The 11,529-nt window shown below is 47.8% G+C and overlaps 1 pseudogene; it reads left to right on the top strand.

The window, feature by feature from the left end:
* Nucleotides 1-10,992: 10,992 nt before the first annotated feature.
* On the top strand, nt 10,993-11,217 carry LOC130016743 (40S ribosomal protein S29-like; annotated as a pseudogene).
* The last annotated feature ends 312 nt before the right edge of the window (nt 11,218-11,529 follow it).

The following is an 11,529-nucleotide window of genomic DNA, read 5'->3' on the forward strand; positions in this document are numbered from 1 at the left end:
ATAGTACAAGATCGCTGCAATAATAATGCATTTTCTAAGGCTGTCTCTAGACAATTCGTTCATATTTTATTCCAGCTTTCTATTTAACTTTTGCATAAAATTATCTTATGTTATTTTTATCACTTCTGTTTCCATTTATTACATTGTGGCATTATTATTTCTACTATAATTATTACTTCTACTACCATTTTTCCCACCAGAGTTTTCTTTCCCTCCCAAGTCCATAGGATTCATTCTTCACCATATGGCCCCCAGATCCATTCCAGGAATAACCCCTGAGCTCTGCGTGTGCGTGATTGGGTTTCAGTCCTGCAATGTTGCAACACTCGTCCCTTCAATAGTGTACATTTCCCACTACCAATGTCGCAGTTCTGCACCCCCATCCCACCACCCACCCCCAGCCTGCCTCTATGGCAGGTACTATTTTTCTTCTCCCTCTCTTTGCCTCTCTCCCTCTCTCTGTGTGTGTGTCTCTCTGTCTCTCTCTGTCTCTCTGTCTCTCTGTCTCTTTCTCTCTCTCTCTCTCTCTCCTCTCTCTCCCCACACCCTCTCCTTCTGGGAATTATGGTTTGCAACACAGGTACCAAGAGGCTATCATAGGGGCTGGAGCAATAGCACAGCGGGTAGGGCATTTGCCTTGCACGCAGCCGACCCGGTTTCGATTCCCAGCATCCCATATGGTCCCCTGAGCACCGCCAGGGGTAATTCCTGAGTGCAGAGCCAGGAGTAACCCCTGTGCATCGCCAGGTGTGACCCAAAAATAAAAAAAAAGGCTATCTCATATATATATATATATTCCTTTACCTGTTTTCTGCATGCAGTTCTTGTCCAGAGTGATCATTTAAGTAAGATTGTCATTGTCTTACTGGTCCCTTCTCTATCTTAACTGCCCTCCCCTCACCCTTGCACTCATGGTGAGCTTCCATCAGTAGACCAGTCCTTCTAGCCCTTGTATTTACTGCTGTACTAGTCTCATATTACCTATTGCAAACCATGTATGATTTCACTTATTTATTTGGGTTTGGGGCCACACCCAGTGGTGCTCCAATGTTACTCCCAGCTCTGCACTCAGGGCTCAGAAGACCAAATGGGGTGCCAAGGATTAACCCTGGGGCAAAGTAAACATCTGATCAACTGTACTATCTTTATGGCCCAACACTTCTGTGTTATTTATTTTTGAGCAAGCACAATCAAAATATAGAAACATCTTTATCATCTCCCTCATTTCCCAAACATTGCCCTTGGTAGTCAGACCTTCCCCTGCCCCATGAAGGATGGCTTCCCCTGATCTGTGCTCTGTCATTCTCATTTTGCCCTGTAGAGAATCCCCTACATATGGCATCCATACAGAAGGTCGCCTTTGGAGATGGGCATCCCTCATTGCACAACCTTTGGGAATCATCCACATTTTTGTATCCACAATTTTTATGAGTCGATCATTTATTAGTGAGCAACAACCTATCAGTTTAGAATTGAAAACTTGGGGCTAAAGTCATAGTATAGTAGGTAGGGAGTTTGCTTTCACCCGGGCAACCCAGGTTCTATCCCAGGACTCCATCAGGTCCCCTGAGCCCACCAGGAGTGATCCCTGAGCCAGGAGCCATCCCTAAGCACAACCAGGTGTGGTCCCAAAACAAATAAAAGACTAGAATTTTAAACTTAATTTATCAGATCCCCCATCTTCCAGTAGCTAGGCGTTACACCCAACTGCCCCCAGCGCCGTGTTATCCCATCAACAGCCAAGACCCAGGAACTATAAAACCCAGCTCCCAGAAGAGAATAGCACAGAGTCTCCTGCCCCCGCGCCTGGCTGTCCTCCAGGGCCCCTTGAAGGGGGGGGGGGGGGGGCGGGTTGAGTTTCCCTCCCCACCACGAGCAGAGCCCCAGCAGCTGAAGACCTCCAGAACCAACCACAGCCATGCTAAAGACCACTCTCCACACGTTCGACGAGCCTCACGTATGAAGGAATCAATAGAGGGACCCAGTGTGAGGGACCCAGGGCTGAGATCTCCAAGCCTGCTCAGATTGGGACTGGGCCTCCTCCATCCAGATCCCCCATCTTCCAGTACCTAGGCATTACACCTACCAATTGCCCCAGCGCCATGTTAGCCCATCAACAGCCAAGACCCAGGGACTATAAAACCCAGCTCCCGGAAGCAGGCAGCCGCATTCGCAGCCATGCAATCTCTTACTGTCTAATTCTCACTCTTGGAGAACCTGACAGGCTACCAAGAGTATCCTGCCTGTACAGCAGAGTCTGGCAAGCTCCCCGTGGCATATTCGATATGCCAAAACCCAGTAACAATGATGGGTCTCATTCCCCTGACCCTGAAGGAGCCTCCAATGTGGCACTGGCTAAAATCTCAGGGCTAGGCCGAATGGAGACATTATTGGCACCTGCTGGAGGAAATTGATGAACAATGGGATGACAGTGATACAGTGATTATCAATAAAATATAAGGATACATGAATTAAGTAGTCAAAGTTACCTTACTGTCCTTAGTTACAGTAATGTAATACACACACACACACACACACACACACATGTAAGCCAGGGGTCAGAGAGCTACTATAGAGGATATGGCAAACTGGCTTGTACATGCTAACCCCAGTTCAATCCCTGCACCCCATATGGTCACCCCACCAGGAGTAATCCCTGAACACAGAGCCAGGAGTAAACCCTAAACACCACTGGTGATCGACACCCCTTTTTAAAAAAAAATAAGCCAATAGGGGGCTGGAGCAATAGCACAGCGGATAGGGCATCTGCCTTGCATGCGGCCGACCCGGGTTCGATTCCCAGCATCCCATATGGTTCCTTGAGCGCCGCCAGGAGTTATTCCTGACTGCAGAGCCAGGAGTAGCCTCTGTGCATCTCCAGGTGTGACCCAAAAAGAATAAAAAAAGAATAAGCCAAGAAGATAAAGATAGGAGAGCCATTGAATGAGAGGCAAAGGTCCTCTACCATGAGGATGTAAGATCATAAACCCCGGAGGACAGGAAGGGAAATATCCTAAGACAATAGGTGCTGGCTGCCCCAGGCCAGATTGAAGTATCTTCTTCCTAAGATGAAATCAATAGAATCTGTAATGTGTTGGAATACTGTGAGGAAAGATTTATACAACTGGTAGTTGACCAATTCAGATGAATTAGTACACCGAAAAAGTCTGCAGACAAACCGGAAAGGACATTTTTTAAGTCTAATGAAAACAAAAAGTTGTGCAGAACAGAAAAAGTCATCAGAAAATACAACAGCTCAGCTGGGACTGGTATTTACATAATGTAAACATTGCATATTCGTCTAAACATAATTATGCTATAATTCCTTTGGGGCCCGAGAAATAGGCATGGGGAGATCATTCTTTTTCATAACAAGCCTTGGAAGATGATTTAACTCTTTAAACTAGGTGCCTCAATAATGTAGATCAAAGTCAAAATGCGACTTCAAAATTTAAGATGCTAAAAATCCTCCTTCCTCGGTTGGCGCTAAGAGACAGAGAGACCGTTGCTGATGACACACGAAGACACAGTCCCAGATCTCTTCTTGGAGGAAAGCCAGTTCCAGCTGGGATGTCTGTCATTCACAAAAAGACACAATGGGTAAATGCCAGAGAGGTGGACCTCGGTGTTCCCTTGGGTGCTCTACTTGCCTGCCTCTGTGGAGTCTGTCAGGTAGAACATAGCCAAGAAGTCATGGCCGAAGCTGCTGGAGGATTTCTCTTCCAGATGTTTGAAAAACATGACACCAAAACACACCAGCATGTGAAATAGTTGGGACCTGAAACTTCTGATTATTCCTGTTTTTTTTTTAATTTAGCTTTTTGGGTCACACCTGGCAATGCTCAGGGGTTACTCCTGGCTCTGCACTCAGGAATTACTCCTGGCGGTGCTCAGGGAATTGAATGGGATGTCAGAGATCAAACCTGGTCGGCCACATGCAAGGCAAACACCCTCCCTGCTAGACTGTCATTCTGGTCCCTAGTAATAATGTTTGGCCTGACATGATTGGGTCCCCTTTATGCTTTCTCAAGGTCTGCCTCTTTCATTCATTCAGGTGAGCTGCTGGGGTTGCCGGCACCCATGTCTAAATGTTCTGTAAACAGGAACCACACCGTTTGTGCAAAATACTGCTAGCCTTCATTTTAGGGTCCTTCGCTTTATAACATCTTCCACCAGACTCTCCACCAGTAAAAACAATTTGGACGACGGTTTGTATATTGTATTTTGAAATAAAGTGCCATTTTGTTTTGCTCTGTTTTTTTTTTTAAGGAAGCTATGTCCATTTTTTTTAAGACACGCTATTATGGCCACAGCAGAGAGGAAACACAATTTGTACGAGCACCAGGAAACCGAGATACACACGGGACTCCTGTTGTTGCAATATTTGCTTTGTTGTGTTTTTCTGGAACAGGATGGGCAATATCTCTGGGGTAAACCTGCTTATAGTATTTCATCTGTAAATCTGATTGGATTAGAGAGCATCTGCATTATCAGGAGAAAGTCCGACATCTGTCAAGGAGATGAGGCAGGCAGCAGCTAAGGGACCCCAGCGATGACTTTCAGGGAGAAATAAAACCAAGTTGTGATGGGAAGAAGAGCATTTCCGCCAGCCTGAGATTAGTAGTGCTTTGGAGATGCAGGATTGGGAGCTGATGAAACCCTAAATGAAGCCTGCGCCAGCCCAGAGAAGGCTGCCCGCCCCCCAAGAGAAGGCAAAATCCAGAAGGACCACTGTTATGTGAGCATGAGGGCAGACCACCAAAAGTTCAGTCGTTCCTGTTTAGTGCACCCTAGCACCAGACTCTTACCTACACAGAATGGCGAAAAATGGAGCAATTGGGGGAAAATCTATAAACCAACTTCAAAAGACAAGAGGTGCCCGTTCCCTTTCTGGGTTCCGCAGCATCCTCATTTAGGATACGTAACTCCTTTTAGTTTATAAGGTTCTCTGTCTTCCTCTCCTTTCTCTCCCTCTCCCTCTCCCGTTCCCTCTCCCTCTCCTCCCTCTCCCTCTCTCTCCTCTCTCTCCCTCTCCCCATCCACTTCTTCCCCCTCGCTCCCCCACTGCTCTTATTTCCTAACAAAAGCAGCAACAGTATTTTTGCTTCTTTCTTTGTCTCCTGAAATTCTTTCCTAGCAGGATAGAGGACAGACCAGCCAGAGTTCAGGACTGAGCTTCCTGCAAAGAGCAATCCCTCACCCCACTCTGAGCCCCGAGAAGTTGGGTATTGGGGATCCTGTTCCATGCCAGGCAGGTTGAATAACCCTCGGATGCAGGGGCTGCAGAGCTAGGACAGTGGGTAGAGTGCTTGCCTTGTATGTAGCCAGCTGCCCCGGGTTTGATTCCCAGTATCGTCCCCCAAGCACTGCCAGGAGCAGTTCCTGAGGGCAGAGCCAGGAGTAACCCCTGAGCATCATCAGGTGTGGCCCAAATAAATAAATTAAAAAAAAAACTTAGGTGCAGCTGAGAAATAGAGCATAGAGCTCTGAGCACTGCCTGGTATAGGAAGGAAGGAAGGAAGGAAGGAAGGAAGGAAGGAAGGAAGGAAGGAAGGAAGGAAGGAAGGAAGGAAGGAAGGAAGGAAGGAAGGAAGGGAGGGAGGGAGGGAGGGAGGGAGGGAGGGAGGGAGGGAGGGAGGGAAGGAAGGGGGGAAGGAGGGAAGGAGTGATTATGAATTTGAATGGCCACAGAGCATTTAAAAGTTTTCCACATTTCCAGACTTTTTGTAAATCAAAAAATGTATAAGTCAACTTTGAGGGAGCTCCATGAAGGAAAGGCATATGAGGATTTTCTTTCCTTCCTTTTTCTTGGATGGGGGCAACTTTCTGAGTCTTAATTATTTCCCTCCCCCCAAAAAATACAAATATTTTATTTTTTATTTCACAAAGAGGATGGGCTTTGAATTCCACAGAAGGGATGGCCTCAGTTTCCCCGCTGTGAAATGAGAACAAGATCGGTTTATCAAACCGCAGAGTGACTGTGAGTGTTCCCAAAAACAAATGTGTCCCGTCCACTAAGGGTCAACATTAACCCACGAGTGGAAAAGGCTGCAAACGCACGACGATTACCTTCCAGCCCCAAACACCTGGGGAACCCCAGCCAGCTGAGGGCAACACTTTTAGATGAGCTCATTCAGATCCTGAGCCTTTGCCACCTGGGAATTATATTTGAGCCTCTTCGAGTCAATAATTACAAAGATGGTGACGATCTCGTTCGGTTTGGTTGGAGATCACTGAGTGTTGTTGTTTGCTGCAATTCAGACCTGTGTCCTAATTAGAGGAATAATCTGCTGACATATCATGCCCCCGCCCGCCCCCAGGAGTTTGACAAAGAGCAGAACATTTTTTTTAATTTTTATTAGTGAAATACCGTGAGATACAGTTGTAGACTTACAAATTTTTGTGCTTGGGTTTCAGTTATACAATGATCAAGTACCTATCCCTCCACCAGTGCCCATTTCCCACCACCACAGGTCCCAGTATCCCTCCCACTACCCATCCCCCCCATCCCACCCTGCCTCTGTGGCAGGGCATTCCCTTTTGTTCTCTCTCTCCTTTTGGGTGTTGTGGTTTGCAAAAGAGGCATTGAGTGGCAACCATGTTTGGTCTATATGCACACTTTCAGCATGCATCTCCCATCCTGGGAGGATCCTCCCAACACTGTTTACTTGGTGCTCCCTTCTCTATCTGAGCTGCCTTTCCCCCTAATATGTGTGGCTGGCCTCCAAGCCATGGAGCAAAATTTCTCGTACTAAATCTCGGCCACTCTTGGGTGTTAGTCAAAGAGCAGAACTTTAATGCTACAAGATGAAGACATATGGCATAGGGTTTGAGCCGGAGTTCTGAGTGGCAGAACTAGTGCTCACTTAATGTGGGCTTCCAGGACCCCAAAAACTATGACATTAAGAAAAACAGTAACAAAAGCAGAGCTTCAAGTTACGCAAAAAAGCATGATCTGAGGACACCTTCTGTAAAACTCTATTGGATAGTTTTAAAATTGTAAATGCCTTTATCTGAAAAAATTTTGAGGTGGGGGGCCTTGGGTTTTGGGACCAAACCCGGTAATTCTTAGCAGTCACTTCTGGCCATGTTCCAGGGACCAAACTAGGTTTGGGGGATCAAATAGGGCTCCACTGCATGTCAATCAAGTGCTTTAACCCCTGGACTAGCTCTCGGGCACCTTCCCAGATATTCCACTTTAGCTAATTATTTTACCAATGCATTCTCTCGTGTACAGATCTAGATACAACTTGCAGATTTCACTGCAATAGCTACACACCGTAAGCAGGCTGACCATCCATAAACATGGATGGCTTTGTCCAGTAGACGTGTACATACAATGGAAAACAAAACTCTTTTCAAGAAGCTACAAGGCCAGCGTGCATCCACGTATTTCCCAAGGTGACATGCCAAACCATAGCCGAAAGGTAAAATGTAAAATTAAAAATGTAAAATGTAAAATTAAAAACCAGCTCCCGGAAGAAGAACAGTGCAGTCTCCTGCCCCCGTGCCTGGCTGTTCCTCGCCGGGGTCCCTTGGAGGGGAGCGGGTTGAGCTTTCCTCCCCGCCCCGACCAGGGCTCCAGCAGCCGAAGACCTCCAGGACCAGCCACCACCATGCTGAGACCACTCTCCGCACACATGAAGGTACTGGCAGAGGGACAAAGTCATGCGGGTTCCGGGGCCGAGACCTCCAAGCCTACTCGAATTGGAGTCGAGCATCTTCCACCCAGATCCTCCAAATTCCAGTAGGCGGGGGTCACACCCACCACCTGGCCCCCTGGCGCCGTGTAATCCCATCAGCGGCCAAGACTCAAGAGACTATAAAATCCAGATCCCGGACGAGAACAGTGCAGTCTCTGCCCCCGCGCCTGGGTGTTCCTTCCCGGAGTCCCTTGGAGGGGAGCGGGTTGAGCTTTCCTCCCCGCCCCGACCAGGGCTACGGCAGCCGAAGACCTCCAGGACCAGCCACCACCATGCTGAGACCACTCTCCGCACACATGAAGGTACTGGCAGAGGGACAAAGCCACGCGGGTTCCGGGGCCGAGACCTCCAAGCCTACTCGGATTGGAGTCCAGCATCTTCCACCCAGATCCTCCAAATTCCAGTAGGCGGGGGTCACACCCACCACCTGGCCCCCTGGCGCCGTGTAATCCCATCAGCGGCCAAGACTCAAGAGACTATAAAATCCAGATCCTGGACGAGAACAGTGCAGTCTCTGCCCCCGCGCCTGGGTGTTCCTTCCCGGAGTCCCTTGGAGGGGAGCGGGTTGAGCTTTCCTCCCCACCCCGACCAGGGCTCCGGCAGCCGAAGACCTCCAGGACCAGCCACCACCATGCTGAGACCACTCTCCGCACACATGAAGGTACTGGCAGAGGGACAAAGTCATGCGGGTTCCGGGGCCGAGATCTCCAAGCCTACTTTGGACAACCTGGCAGGCTACCGAATGTAGCCTGCCCACACGGCAGAGTCTGGCAAACTCCCCGTGGCGTACCCAATATGCCAAATACCAGTAACAATGATGGGTCTCATTCTCCTACAGAGCCTTGAATATAATCTCAGGACTAGGGTGAAGGAGACGTTACTGGGGCCTGCTCGAGGCAATCGATGATTAACAGGATGATTTGTGATTGTGTGATTTGTAGGATGTAGAATGCAGTCTACAATAAGATAGCAACATGGACAAAGAGAAAGGAGGGAACATACACAGACCGTTTTTTTCTCGAAGCATTCTAAAGAACACTCAGTAGATCAGCCGTGGTAATGACATCTTGGAAGGGAAATGGGGAGAGAATTTGAAGGGCACCCATTTTTTCACTGTTGACCCTTTCATACTGTTGGAGTATTTTCGTGTTCTTTCATTAATTATATAAAAGAGTGAGAAAAACAGGCCTGTGCGTGCTTGCTCATTTGAAATGATCTAAGTGAAAACTCCATTAAACACAGGTGTGCCACCCTCAGTTGGATGCCAGGCGAACCTCCAAGCCAGTGCTCATCAAAATAATTGGTTGTGTAATCAACACTTAATGCCGGGACAGGTTGAGTCTTGATGGTCTCCCATTACACAGGGTTCTCAGACTTATTTTAACTTGCAGTGTTTCTTCATTGACTTTTATGTTTATGTAAGGATTGCAGGCAATTGTTAAATATTGTCAACAAATCCACTCTGTGATAAATTTGCCCCTAAACGCTTGCCAAGATTTTGGATCCGATTTCAGTGATGATGTCAGGGGGCACGGGTTCAAGTCATCTGAGGTGTGTCTCCATGTGAGGGCCTGGACCACACGTCAGCCTGAGATTCTATTCCAGTGCAGGGAGTGGTGCCCGAACCTGTGTGTCCCCAGCGAGTTGCCCTGGAGAGGAAGAGGCACGCTCTAGCTATAAATCACCTACATGTTCCAGAAAGGTAAGGATAAAAGTATAGGTCCCATGGATCTTAATCTAGCCATGTCACTCAGGGTCCAACCAGAAAAATAGATTTAGGAAAATTCATGGCATGTGTCAGTGATAAAAGAGGCCAGAAGTCAAGTAGGAATGGATGAATGGATGGTGGATGAGTGGATGGGTGGGTGGATGGACGGATAGATGAATGGGTGGATGGGTGGGTGGATGGATATGTGGATGGGTGGTGGATTGGTGGGTATATGGATAAATGGATAAGTAGATGGGTGGATGGATGGATGGATGGATGGATTGGTAGGTATATGGATGGATGATGGATGGATGGATGGATGGATGAATGAGTAGGTAGATAGGCGGATTGATGGATGGATGGGTAGGTGGAGTGGTGGGTATATGTATGGATAGATGAGTGGATGGATGGATGGATGATGGATGGATGGATGGATGGATGAATGGATGGATGGTTGAATGGATGAGTGGATGTGTTGATAGGTGTCCATCATCAAGGTTTGTGTATGTTCTCCCTGACATTTACCCAATGACAAAATTGCTAAAAAAAACTTCCCAGAATGTATCACATTGTTAAGTGAAACAGTTGACACTTTAAGTCACAATGTCTTAGTACTTTCCAGAAAAGTGGGGAATTTGCTGCTACAATGGCATTGTTGTCCCTGCTGTGCTTGGTGGGACTTTGAGGGCCACTGAGCGCTGGGGATCAGAGCCTCCCAGGGGCGAGGAAGGTGCTCCACCACCAAGGCTGCAATCCAAGCCCACAAATACTTTTGAGGATGTGACACCCTACATTTGTCATTCTTGGTAACCTTTCTTTAGAAAATGAAGGAAGGTTTGAGATAGTGCAAGGGTGAAGGCCCGCACCCATCCCACCCAGATTCCATCTCCAGCACTAAGCCCCTTCAAGAGTGATCCCTGAGCACAAAGCTATAAGTAAGCCCTAAGCACTGCTGAGTGTGACCCCAAAACAAAAAAGAACGAGAGGGGCTGGAGTGATACTACAGCGGGTAGGGCACATGCCTTGATTGCGGCCAACCTGGGTTCAATCCCCAGTACCACATATGGTCCCCTAAGCCCCACCAGAAATAATTCCTGAGCACAGATCCAGGAGTCATCCCTGAACATCACTGGGTGTGGCCCAAACACCAAAAAAAAATAGGGGAGAGGAAACAAAATGAAAGGGTTCACTCTTCAAGCCTATGTTCTCCCTCAAGTGCGTATCTCACTGTGGGTCATCACTATGCCTCTGCTTTTTTGGGGGGGAAGGGGGCGGGGAGTCACACCCAGCGATGCTCAGGGGTTACTCCTGGTTTTGCACTCATGAATTACTCCTGGTGGTGCTTGGGGGACCCTATGGGATGCTGGGAATCGAACCCGGGTTGGCTGAGTGCAAGGCAAACACCCTCCCCGCTGTACTATTGCTCCAGGCCCTAGGCCTCTGCTTAATCCCTCCAGAGAAGCCTGTTATTCTTTCGTGAACACACGCTCCCTCTCTTCCCCTCTATTCACATCTTTCCAAATAGGTTTCATACAGTAAAAACTATCTTACCCTTTGGCCTCGCTGCCTCCGGAAAGCAAGATGGGTCACCAGCAGTTCTATTAGAGCCATCCAAGAAAATCTGGCCAAGAATGGCGCTCTTGCAGTGTCTCCTCCAACCAGCAGGGCCTGATCTGGAAATTCGACCTCAATATATGCCACCACGGTTTCCGCCAGCACGCAAAGAACACTGGCTTCATCAAGCTGGACCAAGTGAACTTCTATGGTTGGTCATCAGAGACATCTACCCGGCAGCAGAAACAATAGCTCTTTGTACATCAAAATAAAGTGACTTCAGGGACTGGAGCGATAGTAGAGCTGGTAGGGCATTCGCCTTGCACGCAGCCAACCCAGGTTCAATTCCCAGGATCCCATATGGTCCCCCGAGTACTTCCAGGAGTAATTCCTGAGTGCATGGGCCAGGAGTAACCCCTGTGCAATGCCAGATGTGACCCAATAAGCAAAAAAAAAAAGTGACTTCAATTATAAAAAAAAAAACTATCTTGTTTCACTTTTTTTTAATTAAAAAAAAACTATGGAAGATTTGAAAAGATGTGCATAGCAGTCACCTTAGAATTT

Source organism: Sorex fumeus, unplaced genomic scaffold (genome assembly GCF_029834395.1).
Source record: "Sorex fumeus unplaced genomic scaffold, SorFum_2.1 ptg000166l, whole genome shotgun sequence".
NCBI classification, from domain to species: domain Eukaryota; kingdom Metazoa; phylum Chordata; class Mammalia; order Eulipotyphla; family Soricidae; genus Sorex; species Sorex fumeus.